The sequence below is a fragment of the Oxyura jamaicensis genome, chromosome 10 (assembly GCF_011077185.1).
Source record: "Oxyura jamaicensis isolate SHBP4307 breed ruddy duck chromosome 10, BPBGC_Ojam_1.0, whole genome shotgun sequence".
NCBI classification, from domain to species: domain Eukaryota; kingdom Metazoa; phylum Chordata; class Aves; order Anseriformes; family Anatidae; genus Oxyura; species Oxyura jamaicensis.
In genome coordinates, this window is record NC_048902.1 from 12,458,356 (window position 1) to 12,477,364 (window position 19,009).

A 19,009-nucleotide genomic window follows, 5' to 3' on the forward strand; every position below is an offset into this window, starting at 1 on the left:
TTTATAGATGGAAACTTTTCAGACTTTCAAAACATTTCGCATTGGCTTGGAAAACAGCTAACTTTTTAAAATTCTGCCAGAAAGCCAGACATTTCTGTTTCAGTTCATTTTTTTTTCCTGATTTTTTTTTTTTTTTTTTTGTTAAAACCACAAAATGGGAAAATCAATTTATTCACCTGCTGCTTCTTATGTTTAATTAGCTTCAGATGCAGAATCTTAAATTCTTCTCCAGGGAGAGGCTGTGTCAAAATTTTCTGTAAAGCAGTTTCTGTAAATCAGAGCATTATTTAAATAAAAGGAATGGAGCTTAGAGCATTGCTGCTTCTCTGCTTTCATCATCAGCCAGACACTTCTGTATTTTAAGAATATTCTTGTGCTCTGCTTCTGGTTTCACCCTGAACCAGGAATTTCAGACACCTGATGAAACAGGAAGAGAAGTAAAGTGAAAGCTCATGGGTCCTCTGGTGTAGCTCTTGCTCCACCTGCACCAATTCACCCATTTACTGGCAAGGAGAATCTGATAGGATGAAGCCTTGTGGTCATGCATGAGCAGACTTTTGAGGGAACAAAAAGAAACCTAAGGCACTGCTAATTGAGCCCAGGTGGATTCACCAGTGCCAATGCAGGATACCACCACACTGGGCTATCTGCTTGGTGCTGTTCCTTTTTGCCCTTTGTAGGCACTCCTCACTCCTACAGTGAAGCAGAAGAGACAGTTGCTCATGCCTCTCCAGTTCAGTCTGGCATCCAGGTGCAACCCACCTTCTTTGGCAGTTGAAGCTAAAAGGTCTCAGCTGGCCATGCAGCACTGGAGGTGGACACAAGGCAGATCAGGATTCCCCTGTTGGCCACCATTTCTGGAGTCTGTCGGTCCAGCAGAGCTCTGACACAGGCAGGCTTAATTCAAATTCAAGTGCATCATTTTGCATCTGCGTTCTCATTAATGTACATATTTTGGGGAGGCTGCTTTGTAATATACTGTACAATATATTAGAATGTTTAACAGTAAGCCATGCCTATCCCAGTAATTTGAAATCCCTGAACTGGAAATTAAAATAAAGCTAAAAGCAAGTTCTCCCTGGCCCTTTAATATCTTACCATTGTTAGAGGATATTGAAGAGTTTGCCAGGGCGATACCTCCTTTCTGATATAGTACATAGGAACCTGGGTTCGAAAAGGTTGACTGATTTGCCCAATAACACTTCAGTTGCAAAATTTAGTTCCCAATCCCAGGCCCAACCACTAGCTCTCACTACCTCTCTTTAGGGATAAATGGATTTAAGTAGAGTCATAAAGCTGCACTGTTTGGGTGAGCTAATAAGTCTGAATCATCCTGGGGTAGCTGGTTTGCAGTAAACAGAAAAAAAAAGTGAAGGGAAAACTCTTGTCACAATTTTGCACGTGAATACAGGCATGCACCAAGCTGATGAAAGGGATAAAATGGTCCTACAGCACATCTTTACCGTGTGATCCTATTTCGCACAACTGGTGCTCCTGGTTTTTGTGGAAGCCGTTCCTAGAATTTGTCTGTCTACGAGGAGGCAGAAATGCTCTACCCTAGGGATAACAATTGAGAAAAAAAAAGTGTTTCTTAAAATCCTCAGTAAAAGCCTTTCTGCTTTGTCTAGAGCTCATTAGAAAGTTTAAAGAAAACCAAATGTCATGTTTAAATGCTTTTTCCCCCTCAGTTTTATAGATAGTTAAATGGCACACAGGTTGTGGCTGTCTCAGCTATCAAAAGCTAAGAAAGGAGGTTAAAAGACCCCAGGGATCCTTCACATTAATTACTACCACTGTCAGTTGGTGTGAAACCACATTTGGGCCTTTTAGAAAGGAAGAAAGTGTAATTTGTGCTCTCAGTTTAGTCTGAAACAAATCCTACACATACCGATGGTATATACTCACGTGAAAAAATGACTAATTTCTTTCTACTGCATTCTTGTAGTTAATCTGCAAAAAATTTATGGGAAACCCCCTCACCCTGCCCCAATAATTCCAAATGAATTTTAGCAATGCGAATTGGCAGAGTCTGTAAAACTGACTTGAATTAATTGGAAGCCTAATCCACGGAAATTCACTAAAAAATGCATTATTCACTCCAGTGTAACAGCAGGGAGGAGAAATGAAAGAAGCGGAGAGGAAAAGCAGAAGCAGCACCTAAGGCAAAGGGCTGTCATTTGAATTTCATAACCGAGGGTGAGACAAAGACACCTCTTTGTCCAAGCAAACTACCTTCTGAAAGGGAAAATCTGAAGAAAATACAGGACTACACAGCCTGGACTCTGCATCTCCCATCTTTTACAGCCGTGCACAAGAATAAACAAAGTGCAATGAAGTTTCCACAGCACTGCAGCACGGCGCTTGGGATGCATTTGCCCCACAGTCTCCCACTTGATTTTGTCTGTTGTTGACAGCCTGCTGAGAGACACATACAAAACAGAATTGAGGTGCACCACAGCCATGGGAAGGCAGTTTTGAAATCCCTTTCCACACCTGCATCCTGCCCCATGTGATGGCAAACAAAAAAGAGACATTACATACAAGCTACTAATTTTCTGTATGCATGCAGAGAAGTGGCAAAGGTAGAAAAGATATAAATTATCGGAGTACGTAGCTGACAATTGACAATTATCTCAACAACTGGTGATTCTCTTGCATTACCTAAAAAATACACCTCAGGAGGCTAGAGAAAGACAATAGGAGCAGGAAGGAGAGCAGATGAAAACCTGTTTTTCATTTTTAAGAGTTAGCTGAAAAGCCATACACTATAGCATAATCCTATTCCTTCTTATTATGATAGGTATTATAATTAGGAAAGATGACTTCAAATTAAGTCCTCTCCTGAGTAGGAAACATCCAGAAACATGTTTGAGGTTGTTCCACCACACAGCTGAGGTCCTAAGCAGGGCACTGGCTGCAAACTGATGCAGCAGCACAGCAGAACGGTTGTCTGCAGGTTCTGAGAGCTTAATGGGCTCTGGGGTGAGCCAAGCACCAGGGGCCAGGCCATGCTTCTGCGTGGAGAGGAGCAGGAGTCCTTCTGACAGCAGGGAGTTGTTCGATCTGCTCAGGCACCTGCTGAATCCTCATCCTAGCAAACCTTGCCCCTGTAGTTTCACTCGGCAATGTTATGCTTCTCCTACAGTCTTTTGTAGTATTCTGCACAGAGCTCACCTTTTTTGAAGAGATACCGTGTTAATTCATCCTGGTAATGAGCATAGTTTGCCTACCAAAATTTGGCATGCAGACACATTTTTATCTTGGGAATGCAGCATTTTGGAAAAAAATAGAGAGCAAATAATTTAAAGTCTTCCTTAGGGGAGGAGAAACTGAGGAAGCAGTCTTGTTCTTGCAGAAGTACAAACTCTCTTTTTCACCCTCCTCAGCGGAAGCAAAGAGAAAGTTAAAGCGCGGAGCTGGCTTGTTATTTTTAATTAGTGCTGCATCCCCAATGCACTATGACCTGCTTTTTGGCTTTGCCACATCCATGTTTTATGATGTGTAATCTCCCAGTGTCTGTTTCCGTCATCTATAAATTGGGCTGCATGCAGCCACGCTGCCGGCTGTACGCAGGCACAGGGGGAGGAGGAGGCTGTGCTGCCTCCCAGCTGCTCCCTGGCACTGCCTGCAATATGCATGTAAAACTGCTCCTCTGCTTACATGTGCACACCTTGCAGGCGGGATGTGGATGTTAATTACTTGTTTAAGGAGTGTAATCCTGATACAAGCAGGGAAGGATAACCATGGCCCACATCCACTTTGGATCCTGACCTGCACAGGCACACGTGGAGAGCTCCTGCATTCCTCAAGGGGAGCAGGTGGGGCAGAGGCTGATCTTGCTGTGGCCCAAATACATGCCTTTTGTTAGACTCTTGGAGAAAGTGGCTGCTTCACAGAGGTTTAACATATTAAAAACTACAGCTGAATCTGATGAAAGTCATGTTCTCCATGCCTAACACAGGTTATTTGGTGTTTGGGGATGGGATGGGATACAGGTGTGCCATAGAGCAGCAATCCTCTGCAACAAGCTAATGAAGGGCCTGATTATTTTCTTCAGCCCTGACTGAGAAGCTGATTAGCAGCAGCCGCTGCAACTCTCGCTGCTCTGGTTAGATAGGGCAGGAGACAGAGGTGTAGGGCTGCCCTGGGAGCTACCAGAGGGAGAAGGCAGGGCGCAGTGCAAGGCAGAGGAGCAAGGTTCCTGCTGCTCACCAGGTATTTGCATGTAAAGCACAGAGAGAGGGTCTGGGGTCTTTGCTAATCTGTGGGGAGAACTAAAGGTGCAAAGGGCAAGTAAAGTCTATAGGGGGGTATAACCTATGGTTCTTTGGTATGTGAAGTTAATCCTCGTTGGACTGGGAAGGGTGAACTCTCGAGCTATGTGGAAGGAAAAATCTTCGCATTTTGTGCCCGAAATATGGTATGAAGAAATTGCCTGTTTGGTACTCTAAGAGTCTTTTTGCAATTTAAAACTCATTTGCTGTGGAAACTCTATAAGCTTCTCTGTAATCTCTAATATGTTTGATTAGAAAAATCATGTATGTGTAATGATGTGAGAAGCTGGCCACGTGTCTGGTTACTCTGGAAAGTAATTTCCTTCAGTTCTAGTTTACAAACCTACATCAGCAGAGAAGAATTTGCAGAGGTCAAACTCCTCTTATTTCTCCTCACCAACATACGATTTTCTCGGCTTCTCAATCTCCTTCAAAAAAAAACAAAAAAAAAACTTTTAGAATTCAGTGGCTGAAAAAAAAAAATCTTAGTCTCCGTTCTCCTTTTCTACTGTATAGAAATCATTGTGTATGTACTACTGAAGTTGTTAGAAAAGCAGGAGGAACACCCCCATCAGACTCTCCCATAGGATCTTTCTTCTTGGCACATACAGTCAGATTCTCGTTCTTCTCATCACAAAACCAAACAATAATGTCCAGTTAATCAAGGTTTGATTTTTGGAGCCTATGAATCTCCCACTGTTTTTGTACATGGTATTGAGCATGAGATGCTTCTCAGGTCTCTACATTCAATTGTTAAGAGTGATGAGGGTGGTTTTTTTTTTGTTTGTTTTAATATGTTTGCGCAAATGAAGGATTGGTATGGTTTTGGAAGCCTTTCTGGTGGCCTACCTAGCCTGAGAAATCCTTTGCTATCTCCCAGGAGCAGTCTGTTGGCTACTACTATCAGAGTGCTTTGTACTTTGTTTTCATGAGGAGCCATTTACTGAATTATATTCTAGTTACTTGGTTTAGACTTATTTACCTGAAATGTTGTGTAGAATTCATCATTCAAAGGGGAGGTGATACTGTAATAGGATTTAATGAATTGTGGGCCTACAAACTTGATGAAGCTCACAGCATACTCAACTGCATAACAGATCATTCTTATAAATGCAACAGCTGAAAGCTGCCCTATTCCTTTCCCAAGCACCGTCAGAATCTGAAAATTAGTTTTCACAGCAACAAGGTAACCATTAGTCACTGATGGGAAACACATGTGCAATTGTTTTGGGCTTCAGTTTGGGAATGCCTGGTTGTGATTCAAGGATTTTGCATTTAGTAATGCGAATAGGAAGACTTTCGGCTTCTTTGGTGCAAAATCAGACATTAATTACGAATTTATGGATGTGAATTTAGCATGGTGCTTGGCGACACGCTGCAGTCTTGTTGAAGAACTTAGCCTGCTCTTTATTCTATTTTTTTTTTTTTGACACTAAGATAGTATAGATCTTGAGATAAGGCTAAATATATGGTTTATTTGTTGCTTATTTATATCCGTATTCATGACTTGAATCAGTGTTGGGGCCTGTATTGCAGATTTGGTCTGATTCCTGGAGCTTTCCAACCACCTGCATCTGGTGCTAGAGACTGGGGTGTGTGGGCATTGTGGTGGTGGTGTGCAGCACCATTTTCTGAATGGCCTCTGCCATCATAGGGGTGAGATTGTTAGTGGTAGGTGGCCTAAAATGGGGAGGGGAACAAATGGAGCCTCCCATGTGCAGCAAATAGCAAAATCAGAGGTCTGTGTATCAGGGCAGAACTTTGTGGGGCAACTCTTAATGTGGGGATTTCTTTCAGGGCTATTTCTGCCCCCTGGAAAAAACAGAGCCCTTCCTTTTTGGGGTGGTCTGCAGGAGAAACACTTTGACCACTTCTCTTAGTAAGAAAAATTTGCAGTAATGACAAAGTGTAGTTAATGGAGGGGGGGGGAAAAAGTGTAGTAGTGAGACAAAAAAAGAGGGTAAAAGACAAAAGGTGAAAAGAGAGGGAAAGGTGTCAGATTTTTTGGCATTCATGTGCTCTCAATATAGAGCTTGAATATATTTTCCAGAAGAGGATTTCCCCTTACATTTGCAATTCAAAGCTTCTAGCAAATTCCACTGTTTCCCCTGGCATTTCTTCAGCCTCTGTGGATTTTCCAGTTCTGCTTTTCAGATGCAGTGCAATTGTCAAACAGTGGGGTTTTATTTATTTTCTTTCCAGAAGTAATGTGGCCTAAAGTGTACTGTGGTGTTCTTAAGGTTTATGGTTCAAAAACTGAAAAGTTGCAGAGACTTCACTCTGTTATAGATTCCTGGTTTAATTTATGGTCATTAAGGCTCCTTGGATGTCAAATGTTGTCTGTCTTCCTTTGCTTTATTCCCATGTGTGAATAAGAAGACTAAGGATTCTCACTGCTATGGGTAGCTGATGATCTGCAACTACTGTTCAAGTAAAATGCCAGTGACAGGCTGTTTAAAAAATCCTCATAAAAACAAATACCATCAAAATGGATCAAATATTTGGGATAAGTACAGAAGTGACTTGACAGACATGGCTGTTCTGGGAACAAAAGGACTTCAAACATACATTGTCACCAACTCCGTGTCCATGTGGGCCCATCCAAAGTGTCTGTCCTTGGAAGCATGTGGGCCTGTCCAAAGTGTCTTTAGGTAGTCATTTTGAAATTGTATGGACAATATTTATCTCAATCCAGTGATAAACCCTACATATAGTTCTTATTATTTTTGTCTCCTAGATCTCCTGGTGTGTAAAATTAATGAATACTTTTTAAAAGTTTTGATTAACACACGTGTTGTTGACAAATAGGAAATATTTTCAGCTTGTTACATCAGGACCACAAAATAAAACTGTGATTACTGAAGCCTTAATATCTGGAGACAGCCTTTAAGTTGCAGAGCAGAGTAGTTAACATGTGGCTCTTTGGAAGTCCACATGTCCTGTAGATGTGTTAAAGTGAAAATTGTTTCAACTTGTCCTGAACTGAAGTAGGATTCTGCTAATGGATCCATTATCAATATGAAGACGTGCAGTAAGGCTTTTGCTAATCACTGCTGTGATGGGCTAGTGAAAGTATTTGGGATAAGCCTCAGTAATAGCTAATTGTATGTGGAGGCCCAGCAACTTGACCAAGCAAAGGGTTTCAAAGGGCTGCATGGGAGAATTCACTTCACAAGAGGCCCCTTTCAGATACTCTCCAGGTTTGGAGCTCCTTTCCTTTTAGTACACATTCTGGGAAAGCACTTTTATAATCCTCCTTTAGAGATATTGCAAGCGAATTCAGTGATGGTTCAATGAAAAAGCATGAAAACAGTAATGGAATTCCTTTTCTTCCCTTCCCCCACCCCCCTTTCTTTCCTAATAGGCTCTTTAGAAAGTCAGTCCATATGTGCAGAAGCCTTACAAGCTAGAGGCCAGATTTGTAAAGAGTAATGGTAAATTACCAAAATTAATTTGAGAATAAATCTAGAAAGCACACATCCAATTTCAGAATTGGCACTTAAAAACAAAATAAATAATAAAAAAAAACTTATAATTATTTGGCATCTTACGACAGTACAAATGTTTTGTATATTTTTTGAGACAAATTTCTTAGGCAGAAAGAGTATTGTTAGGAAAAATATAGAATGCTGCATATTTCACTTAAAAATGGCTTTTTTTAATAAGAACTTTATTTTTACTTCTCTGTGTCTTAAGACACTTAATACAACTGCAAAAATGAATTTTGGTAGACTATGTAAATGTTTAGGGTGACCTATATATAAATGCATTAGACTGTTTTATGTAACTGAAACTTGGAGAAAGCTAGGGCAGGTGGTATTATTTCCCTGTCAGTGTACTAGGATTTCTAAAGGAATACCAAAATGTGTTTGGCCTACGTGTTTCTCTGTTTATACTTGTTCCTGACATGTTACAGGTATGTGCATTGTAGGGTTGTCTTGTTTCTTGCTATTGTGCCAGCATAAGCAGAAAAGATGAATAAATCAAAGAAACGATGAGGATATCTTAGGAAGAGCTTTACACCCAATTCAGGTATGACCTGAACTTTCTGTGGATTGCAAAGGTCTCTGAAAACCATAATTTCTACCCTCTCATCCATAAGAATCTATCAGCTGTCCACTCTCTTGAAAGTTAAAGAGCTATTAATTGTCAACATAATTCAAAATTAATATCAGTATGGTTGGTGTAAAGTTGGTGTGTCTTAAAACAAACATTAATTGCGTATTTAGTGTGATTTGTGTCTTTTAGAGAAAACATATTTCTCATTTCTTCCACCAAAGTGCAGTTAGTTACAGCACGGTCTATCTGGTTGAAGTAATACCTCTTTACATTAACTTCTCATACATGATGACATAATCCTGCAAACTATTTTGACCAAAAGAAAAAAAAAAAAAAACACCACCACCACACAAAAAACCCACGGCACACACGAAAACCCTCCAGAGCACAAGTGCCAGAACTGACTATCTTTAAATTGCTCAAAAGTTTTGAAATCAAGTGAATCAAACTTCTTAGCAGCTTGTTTCTTTTATTAATTAATTACTTAAAAATAAATTAATCTTACTGCTGAAACATCTTGGAAATCACCAAATAGAGCATGCTAATGGAAGGTAATGAGAAGTATAAACAAGAGAAGGATTTGCTGTTACACAGTTTCCATTATCTATTATAAAACACACTCTGATATTCTAGTTTATAAATTCCTTAAACTTTTCCTTTTTCCTCTTACTAATTGATTTCTCATATGTTATGCTTCTTAGACTGTTACAGAAAGGCAATATAGGCTGTTAAACTTAACTGACTCAGAAAACTGTGGTACTACTTTGTCCTGCTTTGGTCGTTTTGCCTTTAGGTTTAAACGTTTCTAGAGTTTCCTGCAAATACTGAGAACCAGGAATTTGGAATGAGCATGATGGTGCAGACTAACTGGCAACAACAACAAAACTGAGCACGTTTAAGATGGCAAGAAATAACTGTCCTTCTCTGGCTATCCTTTAGATGCAGGGAGAATAAAATGGGAAAGAACAGCATGGATGACATAAGATGCTGTTTTTTTTTTTTTTTTTTTTTTTTTTTTTTTTTTTTTCCTCTTTCCTGGTGGGTTTGGGTGGTCCCTAGTCTCTAATGCAAGTCAGGGAAAATAGGGTAGACTTGCTACCTTTCTATACTAGAGAAATAGAAATGTTTATAACGTGACAAAGAAAAACTGCCAATTGAACAAGCCCAAAGCTACATGGACTGGAAGAAAAGTTTGTGCTGGAAGCTTCCAGGGCTGAGGTGTACTGCATTACTGTTTCACTCCATGTGAAATGGCAGCAAACTAGTAAGAATAAAGGATTCTCTTTTAGCATCCTTATCTCAGAATGTATCAGACCCTTATTTCTTAAATTATTGGAAAATGACTTCCTTTTTGTGGTCAAATTAATTGTACGTATGTATTTTAAGCATGCTAAAAGGCAATGTTTATTTAGAAGTTTTTTTTCCCTACCTTGATAGTTTATTGGATACAGTAATTGAGCACAGCTCTGCTTCCTTGTGGCACCGCACAAATTAGCTGGAAACTCTGTGAATTAATATAGATTTGACTACAGATGGAACTGGAGGCAAATCATCATTATGGTCAAAACCTATTAACATTTACAACTGTTTTAAATCAGATTTATTTTTTAGATAGGATGATTGTAAGAATTCTTTTGGGTTTCTATGATGAAAGACAATGAGCAAAGAGCTGGTTAGCTGTGGCATGTACCTTTTTGATTTGTACCTTTTGATTTTAGAAAATGATATAAATGGCAAAATAGAGCCCAACTCTAAAACTTCAGTTATGCTTGTGGAAAAAGATTGCTATTATCACTTTTGTGAAATTATTGTAAATCTCAATAGTGTTTGTTGCCTGGGCTTCTGGAGAAATCAGAGGTTGAATTGCTTACTTGAACAGGAATATAATAAACATAATGTGAATGTTTCTGCTTTTTCAGTTACTTCCAGTGTATCTTAAAGAGCAACTGTTACTGAGCTCACAGTTAAAAGTTTTTTAGTCTGAGTCTTCTATTTTTTTTTCATCAAGAAAACTGATGATAAAAATGGTCTAAAGAGTGTTCTGCAAGGCCTGGACGTGTGCTGGAAACCTGGGATAGTTAAACAACTATGAAGCTCTGTCTTGCTACTACTGAGCTAGTATGTCATGTTTGGCAAACAGCTGAACATAGGAGGTGAGGTTTAGCCTTGGCACTTATATCCGATGGCAAGACTGTAGAATGCTCCTCCGTGCTGGGCATTAAGATATACATTCGTTTCTGCAGTTCAAGTTTCTCTGAAGTATTATGGGCTGTACTGAAACTCTTCACTATGCTGGACTTGCTTGCATTTTAAAAGAAACAGGAAAATGAGTGTTTATAAAAAAATAAATAAATTAAAAAATCCCCCCAGGCTAGAGCTCCCAAAGAGGTCCTTCATTTTCATAAGGAAGATTAATGAAGGGTAAACATTCACGTAGGAAATCTGTTTTATATTTGAAGTAGACTTCCAATTAAGTGGCAGAACTATGTCATTTTTAAAACTTATTGGAAAAAGCTTTCTATATACTGAACACAACTTATTTTCCTTCCCCCCCCCCTACATTTTTAACTATGAATTTTCATCCACCTCTGAAGTGGAATATTGACAAAACAAGAGTGGGTTATTCATGGTGCCTCAAGTGCATCTCAGTAAGCTTTCCATGCGTTCTATCAGCTTTGATATGGGAGCAAATGGTGCTGTGTTTGAGAAGCTAATGCTAACTTAACAACCTTTCTGTTCTTGACACCAGTCCTCAAGAGTTCATGAAGGGTAGCTGTTGCCACAACTGTGTTTGTAATGTAGACAGACACATTTAGAACAGTTCTCTGAGCAGCAAACAACTTCTGGTCTCCACTAACTGTTGCCCACAAAAAGGTTTTTAAAGAAAAAGAACTGAGGTTCCTGAGAGGCCTGACTAAGAGCTTTGTGATCTGTATAACAGCGATAAATACAGAATTGCCTCAAATGAGATGCTTATCTAGTCACAGTGCTGGCATTCAAAACTTTAGCACCCTGAAATTAGGCTTCAAAGGTTATGGATTCAGTAAGCAACTACATATAGGTCATGTGAATGTATTTGTTAGATTATTTTAAGGAGCCAAGTCACACTTAACGCTTTGCTTTTGGAGCGTTTTTAAGGATGGAAGTCTCTAATGTCTGTCGTTCAGCTTGATTCTGCCTGGCTATGAAATCACTATGAATTTTGCTTTGTTAGAGCAGCTACATCACTGTAGAGGGAAGATTGCTGAACTTGCATGCTGCTTGTTTCTGCTGTGCAAGCGTTCAATATTTCACATGATAAATTTAATAAACTTCATGCCTCTCTTTAGAGGGACAAGCCTAATAAAGAAACATTTAAAAGCTATTTTTAGTTAACAGCTAACATGACCAAGGCAAGTTTCAGACAGGTTAGTGGGAGGTGAGAAGTTTCCAATGTCCTCAGGCATCCAGTACCATTGATGTTTTCATATATGATTAAATTGCTGTTTCTGGGTGTAAATATTGCCAAATAGCTGCTGGCTTTTCATATAAATTATAAAAATGTAATAGTGCAAAATAAATTTGATAAGCTGTATGGAGTCAAAGAATGTGTTGCTTATGCTCTTCTTGGCTAATTGCTTGTATTTGCCAGTTAGCAAGAACTCTTTCTAGTCTTTTTAAGCAAAGTGCTGCTATGAATTGCCTTGTGCATAGTGGCTAGAGCTTAATGTGTGTGTATATATATACATTTTTTGTGAGTAGATACAGTAAAATAATACTTCTATTTATTCTTTATCTTTTTTTAAGTAATCTGGCTGGACGGCCAGGCCCAATGAGTAGTGGTGAAAGGAGTGAAATCCAGCCAGTGACTGGTCACTGGTGGTGGTCCCCAGGGGTTGGTGTTTGGACCCATCCTCTTTAATATCTTTATTGATGACCTTGATGAGGGAATTAAGTGCACCCTCAGTATGTTTGCGGACAACACCAAGCTGGGGGGTAGTGTTGATCTGCTGGAGGGTAGGAAGGCCCTGCAGAGGGACCTGGGCAGAATAGGTCAATGGGCAGAGGTCAATGGGATGAGGTTCAACATGGCTAAGTGGTGGGTCCCGCCCTTTGGCCAGAACAACCCCATGCAGTGCTACAGGCTTGAGGGAGAGTGGCTTGAAAACTGTGCAGAGGAAAAAGATCTGGGTGTGCTGATTGATCCTCATCGGAACCTGAACTGCCGTGTGCCCAGGTGCTCAAGAAGGCCAACAGCATTTTGGTTTGTATCAAGAACAGTGTAGCCAGCAGGAACAGGGAGTTGAATGTCCCCCTGTACTCTACTCTGGTGTGGCCACACCTCGAGTACTGTGTTCAGTTTTGGGCCCCTTACTACAAGAAAGAGACTGAGGTCCTGGAATGTGTTCACAGAAGGGCTATGAAGGTGGTGAAAGGCCTGGAATACAGGTCGTATGAAGAGTGGGTGAGGTAACTGGGGTTGTTTAGTCTGGACTAACAGACTAAAACAGACTACGTATAACAATGCAGAGGTTGCACATTTTTCAGGTTCAAGGGTGAAGTTTTTCCTGATCAGTAGTGACAGGCTTCCTTTTCTGCTAGGCAGTCCTGGCTGACACATGTTCATTTTTTTTTCTCTATTTAAAAAGAAGACTTTGGGGCTGTTACTTAGTGAGGTCTGTTCAAACTGATTGTGCTACTGTTGGGTATATTTGGGGTTAATGTCTTCAATTGTTGGGATTTTTCCATCTGCTAGCCCAGTGTTCCATTTTCATATTCCAGTGTCCTCCAGATGACAAGCAGTTTTTAGGCTGGAGTGTTGGAGAAGCTGGAGAAGAAAATAGAGATGCTGCTCTGTCTTGCTGTGTAGGCAAGATGGTAGCACGGGAATGACTATAGGAGTACCCCAACTTTGTGCAGCAGCCACACAGGATGACTGCTTTTACCTGTGACCTTCTCCCTGCCTTCTGGAGTGGGTGCAGAAAGGGACACTGGGGTTAGAGGGGAAAGAAAATGTGGTTCTCTCTGGTACAGAAGTCTATAATTACCTTTCCCTGATGATAATGTTTTTAAAGGTAACTGCTTACCTCTATGGAGCAAACAAAAGTAAATGCCCAGCTTGGCCCCTTTTTTTGGAGGTGATCTTTGAGTGTATAGTAGCTCTGGGGCCAGACATTATGCACTGAAAGCTATTTATTCATTATGTCCTGTAAACAGAGCTAATTGCCTTAGGTGTTGTGTTAGTGCCATGTAAAACAGGGTAAACTCAAACTAGTTGAATAGACTTATCTAAGTATGAATAATTAAGTTGAAAGCAAAATGCACTCATGGCAGATTTTTCATTCTTCACCTCCATCTTGTAGTGCCGCACAGCAGCCATCTTGTCTCATAAGCCTTCCTGTTGCTTATGGGGGGGGGGGGAGGTGGAGAAAAGAAAATGGTTGCTGCTCCTGTGCCCCTGGTGCTGGCTCCCCAAAACTGAGATGTGGGTAGCAAAACTCAAAAAAAAAAAAAAAAAGCAGAGTGCAACTCCTCTCAAGAGAGGGTTAAATGGGCTAGGCTCTTAAAAGTTTTAAGTAATTTATTCTTTTCATACCCTGAGAGCCAGGTACAAATTTGTCTGCAGTCCTTGGGCCTAGTCAGCAGCAAGGTGCCAGGCTGGAGGGCTATGGCAACAATCACTGTACCTACTGAGCAGCTGACGGGGCTGTAGTTAGCTCCTATATGCAGGAATCTGCATCAGAATATGGCCATGAGCATCTCATCTAGATCAGAGTGGGAAGCAGTGCTCTATGGCCAGTAGCGAGGTTTAACTTTATTTCTCTCTTATTACAGTCTCTTACCTGCAGACTCCTCTCTGAGACACTTGGCAGAGTTTGTGTCAACCCTCTTATGTCATGTTTCTGGGAGGAAGTTTTGAAGTCATAATGATTCTTGCTGCCTGTGTGTATTTATATATATTTGCTGGTGCTGTTGATGTGCGTGTGTCATACAGTGTTGTTTTTGTTTTTGATTATGCATCACAGCGCTTGGGACTAAAAAAGCATCCAAAAGTAATTCAAGTCTGTGCAGGTTTGGCTAGCAAGTCTTATCACTCTCTATTTCAGCACAGTTGTCCCAGTGCCATTTCTTCATTGAAATCTCACACTCCCTCTTTCTGCAAGAGGGCAGTCTTTAAAGTTACTCCCCCCATGCTGTCATGTTTTCCATTCCAATGTTCCTCTGTACTGTAATTCTATTTGGAAAAAGTGATCTAACTTTACTGCTGTTATATGTAGATGATGTGGTTACAGTTAGCAAACTCAGGTCAAGGGGCTGTTATTTCTACAGCCCCAGACCACAGGAATATTGGCTGGCAAAAAGGTCACCCTAAAGAGTGGGGACTGACAAAATAAATTGGCCAAGACTTTAGTGGGTGAGAATACTTAGAACTTTAAAAATGTCTTGAGCATATAGGTCTCTACACAGTTTTAAAACTCTGTATTTTCTTGCCGAAACATGTCTGGAATATTGGAATATGACTGTGTTTACATTGAATAGTAGTATAGGTCAGACTACTTTGTGAGGCACTTATTAAAGTATTAAGCAGGTCCAAGGAGGATGGCTGGATATCTTCACCTCGGAGGAAAGCCCCACAATTAAATTCTCAGCTGTATTAAAAAAAAAAAAAAAGAAAACAAAAACAACCCCGCCCTGTACTGCCCTCCCTTATCCCCAAGAACAAATCCAGGGAAAAATCTTTAGTTACTGCTAAGTTCTAACACAGCCTTGTAAAATAAAACTCTAAGGCCCTTGTGTGATCATCTCAGAGGTTTAAATGAAAGGAAATTCAGAGTTAAGGTTGCATCTGAGTCACTGTCTCCAAGTTGTCTGCTTGTAAATAAATGTGCAGTACTGCGTGTCTACAGTTCAAATGCTCCAAGCAATCGAATTGTTCAGTTCTTAATACTTGCTTATAGCAAGTGCTACTTAAGATACATACTAAGTGTCAGTCCATAAATGTAATGCATCACTGCTTAACTGGGTCCTGCAGTGGATGTGCCAGCAGCTCTACATTTATCCTCTCACCAAATCATTTTTTAATGGAAAGGCAGTAAGAATTAATTCTGTAACTGTTCAATATTGATGTTGAAACAACTCATTTGTGTTTAAATGCAGTTAAATTCTAGTCTTCCTCATTCTCTTGAGTATTCTTTTTTTTTTTTTTTTCCTGGAGAGTAAGCTTCAATAGTAGTTCTCTCATTAAAGGTATTCATAAAGAAAAAAAAAATTAAAATAGAGTACCTCTGGCTCTGACTTAAGTTGAGCCTCTAAGTGTGGTATGATAAACAGCTAACAAAGAATGGAAAGATGTTCTTAATTTTTAAGAAAGCCAACAACTTTCACTCTGGAAAGCATTTGGAAAATGATGCTTGCTTTGTGAAACTCATCCTGTTGTCCACGTGTCACTGCAGTTTATATGGAAAGATGCATTCTAATACATTTGGAGATGCTTAACAGCTTGCTCAGTATGCTTGCAGTTGAGGACATGCATGGTATATTATGTCCTTTTATGACTGCCAGTGATGAGCAGCAGCTCGCTTGTCTTGCTTTTACAGCTGCTCCAGGAGTCGGGTGAAACCCTTGGGGTTTAACCAGGCAGGTTCCTCCATGGCTTGCAGGGAGGGGGAGGCTTTTAGGAGGTGCCAGCAGAGGTGAGCAAGTAGACAGCCTGCAGCAGCAGTTCAAGCCAGGAGGCTGGTGAGAAGAGTAACCCCCCAGGCGACTTCAGAGGTGATCGAGAGGAAGATGATCTCCTGAGGACTTGGATGTGACTATAAATTTAAGAGACACCAAAAGTTATATTGAAGCAAAGGACCAGACCTGCAAGTGTAGTTAGGAAGATTTGTATTTAACCTTATTTTTATCCAGCTCACTCGATGTACCTGAAAGAGTTGATTAAAATCTTAAGGAGCCTGCAGTACTTTTCACTGTATTTATTTTAAGGAAGACTGTCATTTTGCTTAGGGTACATGTGCATGGTGATTCTTTATTTCAGAAATAAAGATTATCCAAAATTAGTGCCTTTTTTTCCATTACATTGTTGTGTTTCATGAGGTTCTTTGATAGAGAAGACAGGATTTGGCAGTATTCTGATTTTCATTGCTGTTGAGCTGGACTGTACTCAGGGAATAATATGTTGATGAAAACTAGAAAGAAAACAGCCATCCCACACAATCACCACATCTCACAGACTGATCCTCCTGTGGTTTTCCACTTATCATGCACCTAGTTCTTATCTGAAAAGCAAATAGATACTGCTAAAGAAGGATAAGAGAAAAGCAGGGATACCAACACTTTTAACGATGAAGCTAAAAGCCATGCAAGTTCCAGATTTGGATGGGGATTTGAGCAACCTGGTCTACCCTGCCCATGGTAGGTGGGTGGGAAGTAGATGGTCTTCCAACACAGGCTGTTCTATAATTTGGCTGTGCAATGTCTTCAGGGTGCTGTGCACCTAGCTATGCTTGCTAGTATGTTTTTATACCTAGGACTGTCTTCTGAGCAATTTCACAATGATTGTTTGGAATTACTTTTTTAATTCTCTCTAGCTGCAACACCTGTCCCTCTGCCCAGTAGCTGTGCTTGCTGAGGTGTATTTTTTGTGCACTGCATGCTGTCTGTGCTTCTATTCAGAAATAGGATCTTAGGCAGGTTATTGACTCTCATTTTCTACCGAAGCGCAGATTGCTTTGGGTGCAAATGAGACATGATCTGCCTTAATCCCAAGAACTGATTTAAGAAAAAAAATAGTTGAATGTTGCAGGATCATAGTCCTCATAAGGAAAAAATGTGATTTGTTTTTAAAAACAAACAAACAAAAAAAACAAGCCCAATTGTTTTCCCTAAATTGATTGCAAATGTGCAAGTATAAGTAACATTTGGGTTTCTTTAGCAAATTCCCAAGTGGTTCAGCAGTTGCCAAGGTAACAGTGCTACTTTTAATAACAATAAAGAAAGCATATAAAACTTTCACATTTCCCATTGTCTAAGATAATGCTGCTGTGATTCTGTAATAACATTATTAGCATGTACTTTCTTTTGTTCATTGAGAAGCATGTCTGGTGAACTGGCTGTACAGTAGTGTCTAGCACAGTGTGGTCTGGGTTCATTAGGACTCCTGGATAGTACAGTGATGTGAAGAAATAAAGTATTTTTTAGCTAATTTCTTAGAGTGTCCTTTTTGATTTTTGCCTCCTGTGGTTGTCATTGTAGTATGTGGTTGCCTTAGTTGAATATTGCTGTGATCTTTTTAATGCAAAAGCATCAGTATGTTATAAGCAAATATTGCAGATAGCCTTCATGACTGAGCTACATTTCATAAAACATTGGGGGCACTTTTTATTATTCATGGGAAGCTGCGCATTACTAAAGAAAACAGTTTCTAGTTCTAAAGTGTTCTTGCATCTTTTAGAGCTGCCCTTTTCAAGTCTAAATGGATGTGTTCTGTTGTGCAACTTTTTTTCCTGAAACTTGAGCTCCAACTGAACTTTGGCAGCTATCTCAATGTGGTTACTGGGGATATAAACTCCTAGGTCTGGGCGGATTATTTGCATTCTGAGTACTTGACCTCATGTGCTTCGTTCTAGCAGTTTTCCACCTTTCTGTCAAGATTTTGGCACTTCACAAATGAGAGAAATCTGGTTACTTTCTTAATACTTCTGCAGTCAAACATCTGATTTGAAGGTTATTCATTCTTTTTCTTCTCTAGCTGTGACAAAATGGAGTCTTTTAATTAAGATCAAAATAAAAATGCAGGAGACTTTCACTGGAGATGTGGTTTTTCTCTTAAAACATTCCAATTGTTTTCTAGTATTCTTGTTTGTAGGAAACTGCAATTAAATTGTTTGAGTAATTATGGACAACTGTCGGACCAACTGGGTTTCTTGTTGATTTGGAGATACAGAAGTATAATCCATGCCTCTAGAACACATGCATACCATCTTAAGTTCAGCCCTCACGGGCTGAAGTTGAGATGTAGAAGGAGGAATCACTTCCCCATCTATAGTCTTGTCAGCACTGACCTCTTTGGCTGGTCATTTCTCACCAACATTTAATGACCTCAATGGAGGTCTCCTTCCTGCCTCAGCATCCATTTTCTTCTTAGCTTCCCATAATCTTCCACCTCCAACGTGTGGGGCCTGTAGCATGGGGTCAGTGAGGGCTGACAGAAGGGATGTGCTGCTGTTACGGGTATGTTGTACAGGTCTGTGGGTAGCAGTACACCTGGAGTGTGTGGGGTCCAAGACACTTGTGCCAGAGCCCAGAAGAGGGTATTGGTTTTGATGCTCTGCGGGGATGCATGTCCTTAGCACAGAACACCTCCCAGAGGGAAGACTGGTGTACAGGGACACCACTGACCTACTCAGTGCCACTGTCATCATTGGAAACCCTGTTATGCTGAAGATGTAAAGTCATTAATACCAGAGTTGTATATCTGATTATGTTGTGTAAACTGCCTACTTTGGTAAACTATGATACTGAAGGATTAATGCTTGGCAAGTGCATTTAAAACGGTGTTTTTCATCTTTATCTAGCACCTTTTGTTACATGAAACAAGGTTACTTTATCTGGTTCTATATGAGAGCATATTTTATTCATGACAACTACTAATATTCAATATCTATTTGAAGAATCCTGGCTACATTTAGTAGAGA

General features: G+C 40.1%; 1 long non-coding RNA gene across 1 annotated transcript in view; it reads left to right on the forward strand.

Annotated features, from left to right (window-relative positions):
• Positions 1-4,136: 4,136 nt before the first annotated feature.
• Positions 4,137-19,009, forward strand: part of LOC118172096 — an 86,756-nt gene continuing 71,883 nt past the window's right edge. The window contains exon 1 of the long non-coding RNA XR_004753554.1: positions 4,137-4,215. This is a non-coding gene — a long non-coding RNA (uncharacterized LOC118172096). The remainder of the gene's footprint in view (positions 4,216-19,009) is intronic.